The sequence below is a fragment of the Bison bison genome, unplaced genomic scaffold (assembly GCF_000754665.1).
Source record: "Bison bison bison isolate TAMUID 2011002044 unplaced genomic scaffold, Bison_UMD1.0 scf7180017864466, whole genome shotgun sequence".
In the NCBI taxonomy this organism is placed as follows: domain Eukaryota; kingdom Metazoa; phylum Chordata; class Mammalia; order Artiodactyla; family Bovidae; genus Bison; species Bison bison.
The window spans coordinates 6854946-6862868 of NW_011495027.1; positions in this window are offsets into that span (position 1 = coordinate 6854946).

Genomic DNA, 7923 nt, shown 5'->3' on the forward strand with positions numbered 1-7923 from the left:
CAGGTTTCTCAGAAGGCAGGTCAGGTGGTCTGGTATTCCATCTCTTTCAGAATTTTCCACAGTTTATTGTGATCTACACAGTCAAAGGCTTTGGCATAGTCAATGAAGCAGATGTTTTTCTGGAACTTTCCTGCTTTTTCGATGATCCAGTGGATGTTGGCAATTTGATCTCTGGTTCCTCTGCCTTTTCTAAATTCAGCTTGAACATCTGGAAGTTCACAGTTCACGTACTGCTGAAGCCTGGCTTGGAGAAGTTTGAGCATACTTTATGTATGTATGTGTGTGTTCAGTAGCTCAGTCATGTCCGACTCTTTGTGACCCCATGGACTGTAGTCCACCAGGCTTCTCTGTCAACGGGATTCTCCAAGCAAGAATACTGGAGTGGGTCATCATTTCCTACTCCAGGACTAGCATGTGAGATGAATGCAATGTGAGATGAGTGCAGTTGTGTGGTAGTTTTCAGCATTCTTTGGCATTTCGTTTCTTTGGGGTTGGAATTAAAACTGACCTGTTCCAGTCCTGTGGCCACTGCTGAGTTTTCCAAATTTGCTGGCATATTGAGTGCAGCACTTTCAAAGCATCATCTTTCAGGATTTGAAATAGCTCAACTGGAATTCCATCACCTCTACTAGCTTTGTTTGTAGTGATGCTTTCTAAGGCCCACTTGACTTCACATTCCAGGATGTCTGGCTCTAGGTGAGTGATCACATCATCGTGATTATCTGGGTAATGAAGATCTTTTTTGTATAGTTATTCTGTATATTCTTGCCAAATCTTTCTAATATCTTCTGTTTCTGTTAGATCCATACCATTTCTGTCCTTTATTGTGCCAATCTTTGCCTGAAATGTTCCCTTGGTATCTCTAATTTTCTCAAAGTTATCTCTAGTCCTTTGCATTCTATTGTTTTCCTCTGTTTCTTTGCACTGATTGCTGAGGAAGGCTTTCTTATCTTTCCTTGGAACTCTGCATTCAAACAGGTATATCTTTCCTTTCCTCCTTTGCTTTTCACTTCTCTTTTTTTCACAGCTATTTATAAGGCCTCCTCAGACAGCCATTTTGCTTTTTTGATTAAAATAGCCTCCCTCAGATGCAAGACTCTTGTCCCACCTGAGAGATCCTCAGTCACCTTCATTATCTTCTCTCTTCTTGTCAATCTATAAACAAGAACTGTCTTTTTATTCCAGTTAAATAAATTAATCCTGGGTACATATCTTTACCTATACACATTGCAGCTCTTTCACTTCCATGTGGAGACACACTACATTTTTTATCTTTTTCCTTCCTTTGCCAGTCACTCCACTATCCAATCTGTCTCCTGTTCCCTTCTCATCTCACTAAACCTGTCCTCACCAAGGTTGCTGATCAGCTTCATCTCGACTCTTTCTTAGAATACACTATTTATAATTTAATGCACAACAATCTCTATCCCAATTCCTGATAATTTTATTTGTTGCTTATTTTTCTCCAGACCGCTTACCATCATCTAACACATATATGGACTTTGACTGTTTTTGTTTTGTTAATCATCTGCCTGACCCTAGACTAGAGCTGCATGGGGCATGGGTTTTATCCACTTTGTTCACTTCTGGACACTGAGCACTTAGAACAATGCATAGTATGTGTAGGTATTCCACACATATTTGTTGCATTATTGAGACATCATGGTGTCTTGAAACTCCTAGAGGATTTTCTGACTCTACTCTCATCTCCTTCATGTCACATCCTGCCTCTGCTCACCCCTGAGATGTCGTGTTCTCAAGGCCCCATCATATACCCTTCGCTTTATCATTCTCTTCATTATATGCATCCTATTAGTTAGTTCAGTTGCTAGTCATGTCTGACTCTGCGACCCCATGAATTGCAACATGCCAGGCCTCCTTGTCCATCACCAACTCCCGGAGTTCACTCAAACTCACATCCATTGAGTCGGTGATGCCATCCAGGCATCTCATCTTCTGTCATCCCCTTCTTCTTCTGCCCCAAACCCTTCCCAGCATCAGGGTCTTTGCAATGAGTCAACTCTTCACATGAGGTGGCCAAAGTATTGGAGTTTCAGCTTCAACATCAGTCCTTCCAATGAACACCCACGACTGATCTCCTTTAGGATGGACTGGTTGGATCTCCTTGCAGTCCAAGGGACTCTCAAGAGTCTTCTCCAACACCACAGTTCAAAAGCATCAATTCTTCAGTGCTCAGCTTTCTTCACAGTCCAACTCTCACATCCATACATGACTACTGGAAAAACCATAGCCTTGACTAGACGGACCGTTGTTGGCAAAGTAATGTCTCTGCTTTTTAATATGCTATCTAGGTTGGTCATAACTTTCCTTCCAAGGAGTAAGTGTCTTTTAATTTCATGGCTACAATCACTATCTGCAGTGATTTTGGAGACCAAAAAAATAAAGTCTAACACTGTTTCCACTGTTTTCTCATCTATTTGCCATGAAGTGATGGGACCGAATGCCATGATCTTAGTTTTCTGAATGTTGAGCTTTAAGCCAACTTTTTCACTCTCCTGCTTGACTTTCATCAAGAGGCTTTTTAGTTCCTCTTCACTTTCCAGCATGAGGGTGGTGTCATCCTCATATCTGAGGTTATTGATATTTCTCCTGGCAATCTTGATTCCAGCTTGTGCTTCATCCAGCCCAGCGTTTCTCATGATGTACTCTGCATATAAGTTAAATAAGAAGGATGACAGTATACCGCCTTGATGTACTCCTTTCCCTAATTGGAACAAGTCCATTGTTGCATGTTCAGTTCTAATTGTTGTTTCCTGACCTGCATACAGGTTTCTCAGAAGGCAGGTCAGGTGGTCTGGTATTCCATCTCTTTCAGAATTTTCCACAGTTTATTGTGATCTACACAGTCAAAGGCTTTGGCATAGTCAATGAAGCAGATGTTTTTCTGGAACTTTCCTGCTTTTTCGATGATCCAGCAGATGTTGGCAATTTGATCTCTGGTTCCTCTGCCTTTTCTAAAACCAGATTGGACATCTGGAAGTTCACAGTTCATGTACTGCTGAAGCCTGGTTCGAGAATTTTGAGTATTACTTCACTAGCATGTGAGATGAGTGCAATTGTGTGGTAGTTTGAGCATTCTTTGGCATTGCCTTTCTTTGGGATTGGAATGAAAACTGACCTTTTCCAGTCCCGTGGCCACTGCTGAGTTTTCCAAAATTGCTGGCATAATGCATGCAGCACTTTCACAGCATCATCTTTTAGGATTTGAAATAGCTCAACTGGAATTCCATCACCTCCACTAGCTTTGTTCGTAGTGATGCTTTCTAAGGCCCACTTGACTTCACATTCCAGGATTCTGGCTCTAGGCTAGTGATCACACCATCATGATTATCTGGGTCGTGAAGATCTTTTTTGTACAGTTCTTCTATGTATTCTTGACACCTCTTCTTAATATCTTCTGCTTCTGTTAGGTCCATACCATTTCTGTCCTTTATTGAGCCCATCTTTGCATGAAATGTTCCCTTGGTATCTCCAATTTTCTTGAAGAGATCTCTAGTCTTTCCCATTCTGTTGTTTTCCTCTATTTCTTTGCATTGATCGCTGAAGAAGGCTTTCTTATGTCTCCTTGCTGTTCTTTGGAACTCTGCATTCAAATGGGAATATCTTTCCTTTTCTCCTTTGCTTCTCTTCTTTTCACAGGGATTTGATTTAGGTCATACCTGAATGGTCTAGTGGTTTTCCCTACTTTCTTCAATTTAAGTCTGAATTTGGCAATAAAGAGTTCATGATCTGAGCCACAGTCACCTCCCAGTCTTGTTTTTCCTGACTGTATAGAGCTTTTCCATCTTTGGCTGCAAAGAATATAATCAATCTGATTTCGGTGTTGACCATCTGGTGATGTTCCTGTGTAGAGTCTTCTCTGGTGTTGTTGGAAGAGGGTGTTTGCTATGACCAGTGTGTTCTCTTGGCAAAACTCTATTAGCCTTTGCCCTGCTTCATTCTGTACTCCTAAGCCAAATTTGCCTGTTACCCCAGGTGTTTCTTGGCTTCCTACTTTTGCATTCCAGTCCCCTATAATGAAAACGACATCTTTTTGGGGTATTAGTTCTTTATTTTTTTTTCTTTTTATTATTATTTTTTTTACTTTACAATATTGTATTGGTTTTGCCATACATCAACATGCATCTGCCACGGGTGTATACATGTTCCCAATCCTGAACCCCCCTCCCACCTCCCTCCCCATACCATCCTTCTGGGTCATCCCAGTGCGCCAGCCCCAAGCTTCCTGTATCCTGCATCGAACCTGGACTGGCGATTCGTTTCTTATATGATATTATACATGTTTTAATGCCATTCTCCCAAATCATCCCCCCTCTCCCTCTCCCACAGAGTTCAAAAGACTGTTCTATACATCTGTGTCTGTTTTGCTGTCTCGCATACAAGGTTGTTTTTACCACCTTTCTAAATTCCATATATATGCGTTAGTATACTGTATTGGTGTTTTTCTTTCTGGCTTACCTCAGTCTGTATAATAGGCTCCAGTTTCATCCACCTCATTAGAACTGATTCAAATGTATTCTTTTTAGTGGCTGAGTAATACTCCACTGTGTATATGTACCACAGCTTTCTTATCCATTCATCTGCTGATGGGCATCTAGGTTGCTTCCATGGCCTGGCTATTATAAACAGTGCTGCGATGAACACTGGGGTACATGTGTCTCTTTCAATTCTGGTTTCCTCGGTGTGTAGGCCCAGCAGTGGGATTGCTGGGTCATAAGGCAGTTCTATTTCCAGTTTTTTTTAAGGAATCTCCATACTGTTCTCCATAGTGGCTGTACTAGTTTGCATTCCCACCAACAGTGTAAGAGGGTTCCCTTTTCTCCACATCCTCTCCAGCATTTATTGCTTTGGGTATTAGTTCTAAAAGGTCTTGTAGGTCTTCATAGAATGTGGGGTAACTCCTCTCATGCCTCATATGGGCATCATTAAAACATAAATATCTTTCCTGTCTAACAAATCCTGCCTACTTCTCTGGGCATTCAAGGTCTCATTATGGATTCAGAAACTATGTTTCAAGACTCAGTCCTCTCTACTCTGCTACTGGGAATCTTTTTCAGAACTTAACTCAGGTGGCAGCTCAATGATGATATGATACCTATGGTGATACGTTCTCCATTTCATTTTCCTCCTCTTCACATGGACAGAAGTAAGAAAAGGAAGTGCTACATGTTCATGAATAGGAATGTAGAGTTCTCATCTCAGCCTTCTCACAAATTCTGCTTATGAATGCATACTTTTCCTCTTGGGAGTCTGATAAAAATATATAGGTTAATAGAAGTTGCATCAATTCTATAACATATGGAGTTTAGCTTATAAAGATATGTGGTGAATAACGGACAGAGAATGTTTCTTGAGACAGTATTTTATATGTATAAAGTTTGGATTGTCTGTTGAAATGAAAGTAATATCTCTTCCTGTTGGGCCCTTAATTTCTTGCAAGTTTAACTCCTTTAGATTCTGGGCAACCTGGACTACCTGCTGTCACTCACTGTATTTTGTGAACTTCTCTTCCCTTGCTGATTTCCATCTGGGATCCACGGTGTGATCTGAATCCAAGGTCATCTAAATGTGTTATGTACTGTCTTCCTACAAACACTGGTTCTTCTGTGCACAGAGCTTGGACAATGAGGATCATAGGAAAAATTTTGCCCTGGCCTTTTAATTTGCTGTCTTTTTTTTTTTTAACTTTACAATATTGTATTGGTTTTGCCATATATCAAAATGAATCTGCCACAGGTATACATGTGTTCCCCATCCTGAACCCTCCTCCCTCCTCCCTCCCCATACCATCCCTCTGGGTCGTCCCAGTGCACCAGCCCCAAGCATCCAGTATCATGCATCGAACCTGGACTGGCGACTCATTTCATATATGATATGAAATATGATATTTGCTGTCTTAATTCAACTTTTGTGACATATTCTTGCAAATTGTAAACTCATATGTTGGATAATGAAGTTAAATTCTCTTGTTGTTCAGTCACTAAATTGTGTCCTATTCTTTGTGACCCTGTGGACTGCAATACTTCACCATGCTTCCTGCTTTCTGTTCTTCACCATCGCCTGGAGTTTTTCTCAAACTCATGTCCATTGAGTTGGTGATGCCATATTATCACTTTTTGCTTTTTTGCTGAATATGTACTATATTTGTTCATTTAGAGCTTCTTCAAACTGGTTCTTGTGTAATGATGCAATATGCCAGAGTTTAACCACTTTTCTATGTATGGCCGTTTAGATTGCTTTCAATATTTGGCAATTACAAACAATGCGGAAATGAACAGACCTACAAACCTTCTCATATTTTTTTTTAATATAAATTTATTTATTTTAACCGGAGGCTAATTACTTTACAATATTGTATTGTTTTTGCCATACATCAACATGAATCCACCATGGGTATACACATGTTCCCCATCCTGAACCCCCCTCCCTCCTCCCTCTCCGTACCATCCCTCTGGGTCATCCCAGTGCACCAGCCCCAAGCGCCCTGTATCATGCATTGAACCTGGACTGGCGATTCATTTCATATATGATATTATACATGTTTCAATGCCATTCTCCCAAATCATCCCACCCTCTCCCTCTCCCACAGAGTCCAAAATACTGTTCTATACATCTGTGTCTATTTTGCTGTCTCGCATACAGGGCTATCATTACCATCTTTCTAAATTCCATACATACGCATTAGTATACTGTATTGATGTTTTTCTTTCTGGCTTACTTCAGTCTGTATAATAGGCTCCAGTTTCATCCACCTCATTAGAACTGATTCAAATGTATTCTTTTTAGTGGCTGAGTAATACTCCATTGTGTATATGTACCACAGCTTTCTTATCCATTCATCTGCTGATGGACATCTAGGTTGCTTCCATGGCCTGGCTATTATAAACAGTGCTGCGATGGACACTGGGGTACCTGTGTCTCTTTCAATTCTGGTTTCTTTGGTGTGTATGCCCAGTAGTGGGATTGGTGGGTCATAAGGCAGTTCTATTTCCAGTTTTTTAAGGAATCTCCACACTGTTCTCCATAGTGGCTGTACTACTTTGCATTCCCAATGGTGTAAGAGGGTTCCCTTTTCTCCACACCCTCTCCAGCATTTACTGCTTGTAAACTTTTGGATAGCAGCCATTCTGACTTGTGTGAAATGGTACCTCACTGTGGTTTTGATTTGCATTTCTCTGATAATGAGTGATGTTGAGCATCTTTTCATGTGTTTGTTAGCCATCTGTATGTCTTCTTTGGAGAAATGTCTGTTTAGTTCTTTGGCCCATTTTTTGATTGGGTTGTTTATTTTTCTGGAAATGAGCTGCAGGAGTTGCTTGTATATTTTTGAGATTAGTTCTTTGTCAGTTGCTTCATTTGCTATTATTTTCTCCCATTCTGAAGGCTGTCTTTTCATCTTGCTTATAGTTTCCTTTGTTGTGCAAAAGCTTTAAATTTTAATTAGGTCCCATTTGTTTATTTTTGCCTTATTTCCAATATTCTGGGAGGTGGGTCATAGAGGATCCTGCTGTGATGTATGTCGGAGAGTGTTTTGCCTATGTTCTCCTCTAAGAGTTTTATAGTTTCTGGTCTTACATTTAGATCTTTAATCCATTTTGAGTTTATTTTTGTGTATGGTGTTAGAAAGTGTTCTAGTTTCATTCTTTTACAAGTGGTTGACCAGTTTTCCCAGCACCACTTGTTAAAGAGATTGTCTTTTCTCCATTGTATATTCTTACGTCCTCTGTCAAAGATAAGGTGTCCATAGGTGCCTGGATTTATCTCTGGGCTTTCTATTTTGTTCCATTGATCTATATTTCTGTCTTTGTGCCAGTACCATACTGTCTTGATGACTGTGGCTTTGTAGTAGAGCCTGAAGTCAGGTAGGTTGATTCCTCCAGTTCCATTCTTCTTTCTCAAGAT